The sequence below is a fragment of the Ambystoma mexicanum genome, chromosome 11, assembly GCF_040938575.1.
Source record: "Ambystoma mexicanum isolate Mex_15411 chromosome 11, UKY_AmexF1_1, whole genome shotgun sequence".
Classification (NCBI taxonomy): Eukaryota; Metazoa; Chordata; class Amphibia; order Caudata; family Ambystomatidae; genus Ambystoma; species Ambystoma mexicanum.
Window position 1 is genome coordinate 701,289,568 of NC_090934.1, and position 15,301 is coordinate 701,304,868.

General features: G+C 46.9%; 1 long non-coding RNA gene across 1 annotated transcript; it reads left to right on the forward strand.

Annotated features, from left to right (window-relative positions):
* Positions 1 to 7,795: 7,795 nt before the first annotated feature.
* Positions 7,796 to 10,668, forward strand: LOC138503672 (uncharacterized). Its single transcript, XR_011279686.1, has 4 exons — positions 7,796 to 7,886; positions 8,165 to 8,301; positions 8,410 to 8,586; positions 8,745 to 10,668. It is a non-coding gene; the product is annotated as an uncharacterized lncRNA (long non-coding RNA).
* The last annotated feature ends 4,633 nt before the right edge of the window (positions 10,669 to 15,301 follow it).

Below are 15,301 nucleotides of genomic sequence, written 5' to 3' on the forward strand. Positions count from 1 at the left end.
GCGGTGTCATTCCCATCCCGGCACGACGGTTCCTAAGGAAAAGGGAAAAGAACAGAAAAAAAGGCATTAGTAAGCATTCAACAAATCATTGCTTATTTTTAAAGACTGTACGAGCTTCAAACGCTTACCTGAATCCCAACCGCTCTGGGGGAACTCTGTCTCCGGAACTTCTCATCCATCTGCAAGAGGGAAAAGACACTCCAGGTTAGCGTGGAAACATCTAGAGGCGCTGCATACCGTGCTTACTCACTGCATTTCTTCTTCATAACCAGCATCCACGCTGAAAACGTCGCGGCACCTATAAGACACAGAAAAATAACTCAGTTCAGTACGATTACGAAAGGGTCACATTGCGCATCGCGCTATCACTCACCTTTAGCGCTACTCATCTCAGCAGCACGTCGCCAACCCCGGACGCTGGCCATCATCTAAGGAAGGAAAGGAACGAAGTTAGGGGACTGTTCAAAAGACTCATTATACTTACCTGTCGGACTCTTGCCAGTGAAGTAAATAGGTAGCAACGAGCCCACATCCATCAATGCGCCCCTGCGTTGAAAGCAGGACGGAGAGCACACTTTCCAAGAAAACAAGGTGAGCTGTGGATCAAAGGGAAGGGTTGGACCCCGGGGAAGAAGGGGTTCAAGCACAGAGAGACAATAGGGAATTAAAATCTACCAATCCTGTGTTTCAGGCCCACACTCCAGTCGAGTAGACTCCAGGGAAGGGTTCGAGGTCGTAAGAGGTCAGAACTGGCTGAGTGACGTCCCCGTGGATACCAGGTGAGCATTACAGTTGGGGATGAATAAAATCAAACAATTGAATATCAGCTGAAGTAATCAGACGAAGTGCTGGTATCTCGTCAAAGAGAGCCAGTATACCCATTCTATGATGGTATATTGGTTCCTGCAATTTAGATGATTGACCCCTTGTGATTACTTCTTCCCTTCTGATTTGCTTTCCTTCCCTGTTGTTAAACAGCTCTTCTACACGATTTCCAAATTTCTGCCCACATATGCCCCCTTTGCGCTTGTGGGGTACTCTGAGCTTCTTTTTAAGTCCTTTCATTCCCGAATCACTTTACTCGGATCCTCATTTACCATTGACTCCCCAATGCTGTTCTCAGCCAAAATATTCCTCACTATGCATCTCACATCTAGTTCGGACAGGGCCGGGCCCTTCAAAGCATCTCCCTGACCCCACTTACAAGACCAAACCCCCAACCTCTGATTCTACTGGAGTCCCAGCCCCACTTCACCAGGATCTGCCCTCAGATTCTTTGCCCTCACACCCTCTGTATTTTGACATCCTCCATGAGAGTTCCCTACATTCTTTACCAATGCATTACTTAATGACTGAGCCTCTTTCTCCCTATTTCAGATACTTTAATTATCTACGCGGTGACTAATATAAGGAGGCCTAGGCACCTTGGTCTCTGGATTTACAGCATGATTAAAGATATCATAATTTTGTTTAGTAGTTTCATTGGTGGACTTTTTTTTGGATCATTGCCTCCCTCCCTCCTTTTTTGTTTCAGGGTATCTACCAGTTGGGCATCTGTATTTACATACTCGTATACATACATGGGATAAAGTAGTAGGGCCACCCCCCTCTTTCCTATACGCCTCCCCATTCTCCATATCCTCCAACTCATCCACACCTTCCTTTTCCCTCCTCATTACTTCACTCTTCAACTCCTCTTCCCCCTTCCATGATTGTTCATCCAGATCTTGTATACCGACATTACGAAGATACGTACGGGATTATGCTTTTGAAACTTTTAGTTCCAATATCTTATTAATTCTCTGTTTCCCTTTTCCCTCCTCTTTGAATTCTTAGATGCCACTATAATAAACAAGTCCTTCCCTCTCCTTAACTCGTTTGATCTCCCCTGTCTCCCCTGTCTCTCCTGTCTCCACCACTATAACCTCGCCAATCTCCTCCCTACTCCCCTCATCCAAATTTACATTGATCTCATTCTCTGGCTTCCATTTAGAACTACATCCCTTTTAGAGAGACCACTGATTATCTCTTTTAGATAGCCTAAATGCACGCTCAGTTCCCTACTTAACCAGATTTTCATTCCAAGCAGTGCATCCAATATCGCCTTATGATCCTGGAAAGAATTAGATAGGCCTTTTATTTCTAAACCTTCCCCCACTCCCGTCCCCTCCTCCTTTAGGTGTTCTGACATAGCCAACATAGGTATTTCACCAGACAGAAATGTAGGGGGGTCGCCAGGAATAAATAATCATGGCTACCTCTTACACCCCCCTCCCCAGTGGATGTTTTACGTCATCCCTATAACACTTGGCTCCTGATCATCTTCATATAATGATTGGAGTGAACCGGGATCCCTACAAAAGTCACTGCCCCCCTTCCAGATAGCTTAGTTCAGGCATATCAACCCTTACATCCCCCTGCCTTTGTCGAGAGTTGCATCCCCCTAGGGGATCTGGCATATCCTTGCTGTCTCCCTCTTTGGTTTCAGAGTCATTTTCTGGGGATATTGGAAGAGGCATGGCTATAGCCCTCAATAGCATATTCCCCCTATTTGTGAATACCAGCAGGGCCACCCAAAATGTCTTTTTCGACTGCTTGTCACTTTTTTCTTCATTGTTTTAAGCAATGTAAACAAATGCTTTCTTACTCGGTTATAATGTATTTCTCAGGTTTAGTTCTTGGTGAACAACTCACACCCTCTTTGCTCCTTTCACAATTACTGCGGTAATGAGTTTCGTTCGTATCTGCACGTACCAGATGATCAAACACTCAATCCCTCGACCGGAAACAGGCAGACTCACAGTGCAGAGAGCTCACTGCATGCTACCAAGCGACCTGCTCACGGCCGCACATACAACCATGCAATGTGGGACAAACCGATAAAAATCTTCAGAACCTCCTTACCTCATCTAACTATGGCAGTACCCTGAGGGCATACACGGTGGGAGGATCCCATCAAAACACTTGACCCAAAATGTGCCAAATAAGGGCTGTTGGCTATCACTATCAGCAAAGCAGCAAACAGCCAGCAGGCACTTTCAAAAGCACTTCCAAATATGCAGTGAACCCATGGGGATTCTTTAAGACGAGGTAACAGTATCTGAGATGGATGGGGATGCAGATCCTATTCATACATCAATAATCAGACCGACTCAGGCAGTTGGCAAAATCAAGGCTGTTTTAATGACAAGTCTGTAAAACAGGGAGTACAACGGACATCAACGGATGCCGCACAGCCCGCTTAACGAGTTCTCTCGAAAACATTTAATAAAAAACATTGTTTTATACTAACAATTCATCACCATTGACGTCATACTACGTAGCAAAATAAGAAAACAAACCTATTAGGGGATGATAAATAATCGTTTTTTTCTACGTAGGCAGACCTGTTAACCATTTTATATGTAAATTTCAACCTGTGACATTCCAATTCAGGCAATGTTATACATTGATTTTTTATTCTGTTAAAGCTTGTGACGTTTCTTTGCACAAGTTGCTTTTCATTTATTGTTTATTTTCACATTCATTCTTATTATTAAGTACATGCATATTCTGAACTCAAGAATGCTTGACTTTTTTCTTTTTACCAATTACCATTTGCAATTGTTTGATACTTCAGGTCTCTTTATCAATTTTTCATTGTAATTTACTAACACTGAATTTTCATTGCAAATTCTCAACATTGATTTTTTGAAGGTTTTTTGTATCACTGTATTTTATACTGACAAACTCAATAAATTGTGAAATACAAAAAGGGTTTTTTCCTCCCCCGCTTTTCTTCTGTTGACTGTGCTTCAATTATCAAGGGGTATTCAATAAGGATATCTACGATACCAAATATAAATATGAATTGAATTAAATTCACTTTTCAGGCTAGTATTATTTCTTACAGCTTTTTGGACTTCTATGTATTTATACTTCAGACCCCCACCATAGCTGTACCACTATTGGGGCAAACCCTTTTTCGTTATTAGTTTTATCGGCAACCTTGTTGCTTTGGGTGTGGCAAATCACGAAATTTGGAAAGGGTTAAATCCATTGATGTCCATTTTTCTATTTGAGCCCTATATTTTGACTACATTTTCATTCACAGAGGCTCCAACTACTTGCCGGCTTGCGTGTACAGCAAGCGTGGATTGTCAACCAGCTATTCACCCAAGCATTAAAAATGGCTGACAACCAAACATTCATTACTCTGAGGAACCTATTTTAGAAATCATGAGTGGCCCTTCCATCTTCGATCCAGCTGGCAATAATCACAATGCAGCTCAATCCACTGGTAGTGAAGATTTAATAAAACTCAAAAAGAAGAACTTTCAGACTGAACTACATGGCCATTTTTTACGTGAATATTTAAAAGCCAACACTATTCCGGCTGGTCTAATTGTGCATAATAAACCCTGCCTTTTCTTATCTGATAAACAGTATACCACCACTTTTACTCAAATTGCAATCAAGTGCAGCCGGGACCTCATGGTCCTAACTATCACTACGGCCCAAAGAATCAGCCTAGACATCCAAAAGACATTAGATTTGGAGGAAGACGCATTTCTATCAAACACCCTCATCTATAATGCTAAGGATCAATTAGAGTCCACTAATAAACTTTTCGAGGAATTCAAGGCAACAACCATTGCTAAAAAAACTAAGAAGCTTGCGAAGGACATACGAGAATTTTAACTTGAGAAAGTCTTTCCTTACACAACGCAAGACTATGTAGAAGCTATCAACAAACATTCCACATCTAAACATGGACAGGGCAATAAGAAAAGAGGTGTATAATTTTCCAGCACAAGTAGCAGTGGATCAGATGATCAGGCTTTACAGAATCAACAACAACAATTTGGCAAACTCCAACAAATTCCCCCTTTTTTAGTCAGGGGAGGGATAGGATTGCCACAATGGGGACCTCTGTGGTTCCAACCATATTTACCAATGAGGAGACCCTGGGGCAGGAGACGCCGAACTCCCTAAATCAACCAGGACCGCAAATTCCTATTTTTAACTTGGCTAATTTGGAAATGAATCAATTTCAAGTGTCTGTTCTATCGAAGGGCCTTTCATTTGTTCCAACAACTGGGACCAATTGGTACTCTTTAGAACCAGAAGTTCGAAGATTTCGATGGACAATCAGACTCAAAACATTCTTTCAGGATCTCCCTGAAAAGACATCAGCTTAGACTCAGGACTTCGATGTCCGTCAACATTCACACCACAGGACAATCAGGTACCCAAGGAAATTTTGACCTTTGAGAAATGTGTTCTCAACGATCTGCACAGTTTCAAAACTAAGAACACCAGAAATGTCATCAAACACAACTTGTCTTCTGATGAAAATAGAGCTATTAAGGATTTGACAGCTAATACCACCATAGTCATCAAACCAGCAGCTAAGGGGGTGGTATAGCCGTTATGACTAACCCCCAGTACCTTGAAATGGTGAATAGCCTACTAGAAGACACTGCCAGCTACAAAAAACTGAAGAGGATCCCACAAAAGAAATCAAAATAGAAATTGACAACGCAGTCAAATATGCATTTGGACGGAATTGGGTTACAGATAATGAATGTGAGTTTTTGACTACAAGTCAGGGTCGCACTTGGACTCTATATGCCTTACCTAAGATTCACAAAAAATCATCTAACCCACCTGGTAGGCCAATTGTATCAGGATGTGGTTCTATATTAGAACCACTTTGCAAATTTATTGATACCTTTCTCAAACCTATCAGTATTCAAACAAGTACTTATTTGAGAGATACTATGAATACAATTCAAGTCTTTGAAAACTTAAGCTTTGACTTTAAGAAACAAATACTAGTCAATATGGACATATCTTCTTTATACACAAGCATCCCCCAGGCTCAAGCCCTGGAATGCATGCAGCAATACCTAACAGAATTTGACTTACAAAAGCGGGTCCCAATCAACTTCATTATGGAATTGATGGAACTTGCACTCTGTAAAAACTACTTTGAATTCAATGGTACTTTCTTCCTTCAAACCAAGGAAACAGCGATGGGGGCAGCTTTCGCCCCAAGCTTGGCCATTCTATTCATGTCTAAATTTGAGGAGGAACATATCCTCTGTGAAGCCAATCCTTTTTTCAAACATATTACAAACTGGAAGCGTTACCTCGACGATATTATTTTCATATGGGAAGGACTGGAAGTCATGTTGCACTCCTTTTTGGAGTGGCTGAATCAGGTTGATAGTAACATCCACTTGTCCCTGGAACATTCTGACAAATGCATCATCTTTCTGGACCTAATAATCAAACATGAGGGAGGCAAACTTAAATGTTGTCTCCCTCTCAAAGAAAGTGCTAGGACTACACTATTGCACTACACCAGTGACCATCCATGTCATCTCTGGGATAACCTTCCTTATGAGCAGTACTTGCACATAAAAAGGAACTGCACTGACCTATCAGATTTTTACAGTAAAGCTGATGAATTAGACATCAGGTTGAAAGAAAGAGGCTATCTGAAGAAGCTAATTAGCCGCTCATGCAAGCAAGCACACTTTACGGACCCTGAATCTTTGTTAACAACTAGAACTCAGACACCTGACAATAGCAAAATGACCTGTGTCCTTACCCATGGATCTGAGACTTTTCAGATCAAGAAAATCATTCTCAAAAACTGGGGCATTGTTAAACTAAATCTACCTGACGAACCTTGCCCCAGTTTTGCCCTGAAAAGAGCATCAAACATACGTGATAAACTGGTACATTCTAGTTTTCTAACTCAGTCACCTAGGACTGGACTTTGGTACCTGAGATCTACAAAAGGACACTACCCGTGTGGTACATGCACAGCATGCACCTTTACTAAGAAAATGAAAGAATTCCGGATTGGTGATTGCAGTTGGGTTTTACCAACTCTTACAAATTGCAAAACAAAACAAGTGGTTTATTGTATTGAATGCTCATGCGAACTAAGGTACGTTGGACAAACAAGCAGAGATGTACATATCAGAATATCTGAACATCGAGCTTGAATTAGGTGCAAAACGGTCACAGCGCCACTTGTGAATCATTACATTGCATTGAAACATTCACCCAATGCAATCTTCTGGTGGGTATTGGATGTAGTAAAAAATGCTACTAACACATCCAGATGTCTACTTGACAAAGAAGCGCGCTGGATTTATCGGATGGAAACACACATCAAAGGGCTGAATGAGGAATTCATCCCTCCTCTGTAAGAATTCCCAAATTCATAATTTTTGTCACCATGTGTATTAAGGCCCCTTTTTTTACACACAAGTTTAAATGACAATAACATCTTTGTGTCAACTATGCACCATTGATTACTATCTGAACAATGTCTCTTTGTATTTTTGTTGGGAGTACATGGCAGTTGCCAAGTACGCACTGCACACTGTGCTTCATTCTTAATCAGTCCCTAATGCGGATGGGACATTATCCGCACACATGGGCATACTGTTGTTAACTGCAACCCTTTGAAAAAATTAACTACGCACACACTGAAAACCTTTTTTGCTCACCCTGGTTACTAATCAGAGGTGAGCATGGGAATGGGATGCCTCAGGCTTGAACTTCAAACTTCCGGTGGCAATCGGCGGTTTATTATTGTTGACACATGCGAGTGAAAGAATCGCTTTGTCCTTTCAAACTTCACAAAAATATAGTGTCTCAAGCAGCGCTGCTACATCATGAATGAGTTCTCTATGCGTTGCTGTGACTACGTGGCTAGGTGTCAGTTGGGAGGTACCTGCCAGTTCTGACCAATCAGGATAACTTTCCGTTTGAAGAAGGAAGCAGGCAACTCAGCCAGTTCCCTTTCTTTTCCTTCACAAAGACGTTCAGTCGTCTCACAGCTTCATGTCATAGATTCAATCGCCACCGGACGGCATTTATAGGTAAGAATGCATTTCAAGTGCACACGATACGAGTGCATTATTTTAAGCCTCGGCACAACAGTTTATACAATGATTGCATGCCGGACTATTTCACAGTGCTGCATTCATGCTCGCCACTTTGAAAAGCCACATCATTTTAGAGCACAAATCATGGTTAGCTTACTACCTTTTGAAACGAGCATTTGAGTCAATGGATGCTTAGTCTCTATTTACTATGCACACCATTTTGTTGCAGCTACTGTTTTTCAACAGCACAACCTTCCTTTAACTATTTTTAGGTTCTACGCCTCAAAAGCAACATGCTGCAAGTCCAAAAACATTCATGAATGAATCCGGGAATGGCCACAAATAAACAAAATTTTGAAGTATCCACGGAGGACCCTTTCCTTCATGGCAACAGATTAATTTGCAACAAGTAAGCAATTGCAACATTCAAACATGCATTTAATGACATGCTAGCAATTTTCTAACTTTATGCTGAAAATTAAAAACTAATATTTAGCCACCCTAATTTTTCATTCAGGCTGAATCGGGCATTGTGATATTGTGATCTCTTTTGCTATGGACATTCTACCTTTGAGGACACTATATTTGAAGTACTGGCTTTGACTCTTCATTCTGCTCAGACACACTTGCTGGCTACGACGTGGGTTTCTGTCAAGGGGAAACTGTTCCTGCTTTTCCCTCACCATTCATTGTGGTAAGGTTCTTTTTTTCAGGACTCTAAACAAGTAGTCATTTTTACTTTATCAACCAAATTGCATAGCAAACCCTGATAGTTGAACACTGTCAATACAATGTTTTTATTAAGTACATTTCCTTTTTCTCAGGATTTCTTTTTGTCTGCCTCCCCTACAGGGATTACTATGTCAAAATCTGCCCTGAGGAAGGCGTTTTTTGAAATCCAGGCCTTACAGGTGGCCTCGCCGAAACGTATTTGGGTCAACAATAAATGGAACTTCTAGCCCCTTTTTAGGACTACAACATTTCAGACTCTGGAGACTATAAATAACCGTTGTTTTCTACGTAGGCAGACCTGTTAACCAAACTATATTTAAAACTTTGTTTATTTTAAATCAAGGCAGGATGACAAGTACAGACATTATAAGCAGTGGTTATTTAGGCATGTTGATCCCCAGTCCTTTATCCCCCCCTGCGTTTCCTCCCTCCCCCCTCCCCTTGGTCCAACTGTCCCTTAGGCCTTGCAGGCGGGCTCTTCCCTCCCGGGCTGTTCAGTTTGGGCCTCAGCGTCTATGTATCTTCCTCCGGGATCTCCTGATTTTTTAAGATCCAGCGGGCCCCGGTAGGTTTATAGGTCAGGGCGGGGAAGCGCTGGTCGAATTCCAGCACTGGGGCCCAGATATTCTGGAAACGATGAAGAGTTCCCACTGCCGTCACCTTCTCCGCTACCAAAATGTCCCAAAGTTTGGTCCACCATTGGGCTATGTGAGGGCCTTCCGGGGTTTTCCAAGCTCGGGCCACCACCGTTTTCCCTGCTAGTAGGCAGTGGGTTAGTAGTTTCGCTCTGGGTCCGGAGCGCGGGTAGGTCCCGGGAATTGGAGCTCCCAGCAAAACCGGTTCTGGTTCCAGGGGAATCGTTGTTCCGGTAATTTGTGTGATGGACCCTAGGCAAGCTTTCCAGAATGGTTGGATCTTCGGGCAAGCCCACCACATGTGGAAGAAGGAGCCTGGGTGGCCGCATCCTCTCCAGCAAGAATGATCCACCTGGGGGTTCATATGGTGAAGTCTGAGGGGCGGATAGTCCCACCGCAGCGTGATCTTGTATGCACATTCCCCATTGGTGATGCAGGTGGACGAGGTGTGTGTTCTGGTCCATATGTCAACCCAGGTTTGATCCTCTATCGGGTGACCCAGGTCCGCCTCCCATTGGGCCATGCAGCGGGTTCTTGTGGTCAGGAAGTCGCTTAAGAAGCGCCTGTATAGGGTGGATACTCTGCCGCGGGTTGGAAGGTCTCCCAGAGTGAGTTCTAGGGCAGTAGGAGGGCGTGTCGCTGCTTGTAAAGTTTGGGGATGTGAGCACCAGTGGCGTAGTTGAATGTATGTGAATCTATCCCGTTCCTGGAGTTGGAATTTCTCCTTGCATTGGGCGAATGTGAGAGGTCTCCCCCCCGTATACAGCTGGTCTATGGTCTCCAGCCCGCCTTTGATCCAGTTACGAAAATTGCGAGGATTCGTTCCCGGTGCGAACGTTGGATTATGGAAGACCGGGGAGCGTGGGCTCAGTCCTCTTGGCACTCCCTTTCGTTTTAGCGCCCAGTCCCAGGTGCTAAGGGTGTGTTTGGCTGATAGCAGGAGCTCTCCCCATTGGGTCCTGAGGGGGGGCGGGATGTGTGGTAGAAATCGTAGGGGTAGGGTCGCCCGTGATTGTTCCAGCTCTACCCATCTGGGGCGGTTTGTCGTATTTTGCCAGGCCTGGACCTGGGCCAGTTGGGCTGCCACTCTGTAGGCCTGCAAGTCTGGGACCCCCAGCCCTCCCAATTTGGAACTCCCCAGCATAGTTCTGAGAGGGATTCTCGCTTTCTTACCTCTCCAGATAAAGTTCAGCATTTTTCTCTGGATCCCTCGAAGAGTTGGCGTGGGGATTGCTACTGGTAGGGAGGCACAGGCGTATAGGAATCTCGGAAGGAGGTTCATCTTGCATGCAGTGATGCGCCCGAGCAGTGAGATCTCTTGGGTCTCCCAGCGCTTCAAGTCGCCTTCCAGTTCTTTAAAGAGTCGGGGGAAATTGGCTTTGTACGTGTCCCTTGGGTCAGCCGGGATGTGGACCCCTAGATAGGGGATGGCACTCTTTTCCCATGTTATCGGGCACATCTTAGTCAATGGTTCTCGTTCTGCTGGGGTGAGGCCGATACCCAAGGCGGATGATTTATCGAAGTTTATGGTGAGGCCTGAGACTTCGCCGTAGCTGGCGATTTCACGTATCGCGTGTTTGAGAGACGAGTGGGCCTCCGAGATCGTGAGCAGAATGTCATCCGCGTATAGGGCGAGTTTGTGATGCGTGGGGCCACTTTGTATGCTCTTGATTTGGTCATTTCGCCTGATCTTTTGTGCGAAGGGCTCCATGGTGAGTGCAAAGAACAAGAGCGACAGTGGACAGCCTTGCCGGGTTCCGCATGATAAGGGGATTGGGGCCGAATTATGACCGTTGATCCTCAGGCTAGTTTTAGGGCTATCATAGTTGGCTAGAACCATCGTTTGGAAAGCTGGCCCGAAGCCGAAGGCCCCTAGGGTGTGTCTCATGAACATCCAATCCACCCTATCAAACGCCTTAGCTGCGTCGAGAGCCACCAAGACTAGTTTTTGGGAGTTCCGGGAGGCAAGGTCCACCAGGTTCAGGGTTCTCCGGATGTTGTCACCTGCTGTCTGGTGTAGGATGAAACCTGCCTGGTCGGGGTGAATGATCTTCGGCAAGATGCGGTTTAAGCGGGTTGCTAGAATTTTTGAGTATATGTTCGCATCAATGTTTAAAAGTGCGATCGGTCTGTAGGATGTTATGCTTCTTGGATCTTTTCCAGGTTTAGGCAAGAGGATGGTGGTTGATTCCTGCATCGATGGGGTCACCGCTCCCGTTTCCCTGAAGGAGTTGAATAGGGTAGCCAGCTGGGGGGTCAATTGTGCTCTGAATAGTTTGTAAAACCTGGTTGAGAAGCCGTCCGGGCCGGGGGCCCGTGTTTTAAGTGATTTGATGGCCTCCTCAATTTCCTCCCCTGTAATGACCTCCTCCAGTTCGTCTCTCGTTGCGTCTGAGAGCCGGGGCACTGCTGCCTGCTGCAGGTATTCCTTCTGTTGTGGTAAGTTTCATGGGGTTGCCTTCATGATTTGGGTCAAATAATCTATTGCGAGGCGTTGCTTTTCGGGCTCTGAGTATAGTGTGACCCCGTTGGAATCACGCAGGCCCGTGATTGCGTTGATGCGTCTCTGCTTGGCTAGTTTGGCCACCAGGAACTTGTTCGCCTTGTTACCCTTCGCGTAATATGACTGTTTGATCTTCGCCATTAGTTGGGCGGTTTGTTCCGCATAGTGGGCTTCCAGTTTTTTCCGTGCCGTACGAATGATCCATTGCGTTTTGGGGGACCAGCCTGTCTCCTTATGTAGTGCCTCAGCCTCTCTTAGTTCGTTCTCTAGGGCCGTCCGGGTCTGACGCCTGTCTCGGTGGTAGGCCGCACCTTGGGCTATCAGGGAGCCCCTGATTACTGCCTTCATGGCGTCCCAGTTGTTCGCTAATGAGGTGTCTGAGGCTGGGTTTTCGTTAAAGAAATTTCTTATTCCTGTTGCGATCTTGTCTCTGGTGGCCATGTCGTTAAGGATCGGGTCGTACAACATCCATTTACGTGGGTTATTGGGGTTAGGGTTATGACCCCGGAGTTCCAGAAGCACTGGGGCGTGGTCGGATATCGCTCTTGTGCCGATGGAGACTTCTTTGACTGAGGGGGAACGTTTGCGGGGAGATCAGGAACAGGTCGATCCTTGAAAAGGTGCGATGGACGAAAGAGTAAAAGGAGAAATCTTTTTCGTCAGGGTCGAACACCCGCCATGAGTCTATTAGCTCCAGGGTCCTGAAGAATCGGAGGAGGCTAAGTGCTTGGGCGAAGTCGCTTGGAGTCGGAGGGTGTGATCGGTCTTTGGTGGGGTCGGGAACCCCATTGAAATCCCCACCGACAATTGTTTGGCCCTCCACAAAGCTAGCGAGAGATGTGCCCAAGGAGTCATAGAAGTGTGACTGTCCAGTGTTAGGGGCGTACACTGAGATGAGGGTATATAGGTCTCCCATCAGGAGGCATTTGACCGCTGTAAATTGGCCTTCTGGGCATATGTTCGTTTCCAGAATCTGCGGGTTCAAGTCTTTCCTGAACAGAATCGCCGTACCTCCTTTTTTGTTTGTGCCAGAGGCGAAGAATTGGTGCGGGAATAACCGGGATCGGAGACGGGTTGCATCTGTCAGGAAGCTGGTGAGTCTCTTGGAGCATGGCTATCGCTGCGTCTTCGTCCCAGAGTTTCAGTAGAATTGCCTTTCGCTTGTTAGGGGAGTTCAGGCCATTAACATTCAGGGAGAGGACCCGAAGCGTCTGGAGGTCCACTGAGGACTCACTCTCCTGTCCTTGGGTTAGGGGGGGGTCGTGGGGCGGTGGTTCAACTGCCATGTCTGTTAGGGAATCTCTTGATATCATCCTGTACTTGAGGTTTTAACGCGGAACCCCAACGGGGGGCTGCAACTTTAACAGGGGGGTAGACCAACATTGTAAGTACGGTCGTACCTACGGCCAACAGGGCCAACTGTCCCATCACGCATCGTGTACTGTGGGTTTCCAAGGAACAAGGGATGGAAAGTATCCTTGGAGTGGGTATGAACCATGGGTATGGCCCGCCGCCACCGCGTTCAAGGTTCCTTAGCTCGAAATCTAGGTGGCGGGTCCTACTTTAGGTAGGGGCATCTGTGTCCAGGCTCAATTGCTGACGGAACCTGGGATCGTGGAAGCGTCCCCGTTCATCTCTTTCTGTTGCTCCGCTGGGTTGACGACCATGGCGTGCGTTTGGGCTTTGGAGAGGGAAGCGGTCCAGAGTCTTCGGTCCCCTCTGGGTTTGGCGTGGAAGGATCTCGGGGTGAGGTTGGGTGTAAGATTTTCTCTGCGTCTTCCAAGTGGCTGATTCGGCGTAGGGTGCCATTATATGTAAACTGGAGAGCTGTCGGAAACAGCCACCTGTAACGGATCTGTTGCTCCTGAAGGAACACTGTCAGAGGCCGAAGTGCTCTTCTTTTCTGGAGAGTAAGTGGTGAGAGGTCCTGGTATATTTGAAGTGGAGTGCTCTGAAAAGTGATCTCATCTCCTTGGCGACTGATCGCTGATATTGCCTCTTTGGTCGTGAAGAAGTGGACCCTGGTAATAACATCTGGGGGGGGTCCGAATCTGTCCCACGGCGCGGGCAGAGTCTGTGGGTCCGGTCCAGCAGGAGCTGGGATTTGTCCAGGTCCGGGAGTAGGGCCTCAAAGAAGCTTCCCACGTAGTCCACTAGCTTGTTGTCGGGGATAGAGGATGGGACGCCCCGAATGCGGAGATTATTGCGGCATGCCCTGTTTTCAAGGTCTTCATGTTTGAACTCCAGGATCTCATATTTGTGATGCAGGGAATCGATGGATTTTTGCACTTCCCCCAGTGTGGTAGCGTGATCCTGAGAATGGTCCTCGATCTCTCCGAGCCTCTGTTCGATTTCTGTGATCCTCTGGTCCGTTTGATCAACTTTAGCGCTGAGTTCCGAAAGGCAGGCGCGAAACTCCGATTTGATATCTGCCATGAAGGCTATCAGGTCTCCTTTGGTGGCGAGGGCGCCCCTGTCTTCATGTGGCTTCTGTGGGGTCAGTTTAGGAGGATCCTGTTTCTTGGGTTTCTCCGGTGCAGTAAACATGGCGGAGATATCTGTGCCCTTGCTCACCTTCGTTTGCCTCGACATGCTGCTCGTATCAGGCGGTCTTGATTGAGAGAGTAGCAGCGAGACCTAGGGCGGTGGGAGACTGCACTCGGGGTGTATCTCGCACTCGACATCCGCTCTGGGCTAGATCTGGGCGAGTGGGCAGGGGCGCCCCAGGAAGCGTTGGTGTGGGGGAGGGTCTCTGTCGGGGACGGTGCAGGATGGCCGATTGTTGCACGAGGGGGGGGGGGTATGTCGCTACGATGAGGCCCACAGGTTCAAGGCCTCTCTGGATGAAAGCACGTCTTCCGTTGCTTCCCCGCCCCTCCTCCGGTCTCCATCGGTGATCCCTCGCTGGTGGGGGTTCCAGGTCCCTCTGTGAGCTTCTCGTGTGCGGTTTTGTGATGGCATAGGCTGTCGTTGAGCGGGGGTCCCGACTCGTTCTGCGTAGCGGGGGAGGGGTGGAAGCCCGCTCTCCCGGTCCCTCAGAGTGTGCGCCGGGAACTCAAGCCCTAGTCGCCGAGGCTGCACACCGGTGTGTTCTGGGTCGCCTTGGTATGGATCGGATGGTTCTGTGCTAGAGTCCGCTCCCCCTCTCCAGTTCTCCAGCTCCCCAGTGTTCTAGGGCCCCGCTACCGCCGGGTGCGGAGTGTGCTGCTGGGTTCCGGCTTGCCGGCCATCTTGGTTTCTTCGGTTGAAGACGGGGGAGAAGTTCGGCTGCTGAATTCTGGTAGAACGCCTCCTCGGTCGAAGGCTATGTTTGGCCAGGTTGTGCCGTGTTGGTTCCGGTCGCCTTAGATGGCATTGGTGACGCGGAAACCCGCTTAGAACCGCCGGAATTCGACGGCGGCGGCAGGCATCCCACGGGCGGCCTCAGAGGAGCGACCACATCAATGGCGCTCCAAGCCACGCCCCCCACCAAACTATATTTAAACTTCAACCTGTGACATTCCAATTCAGGCAATGTTATAAATTGATTTTATATTCTG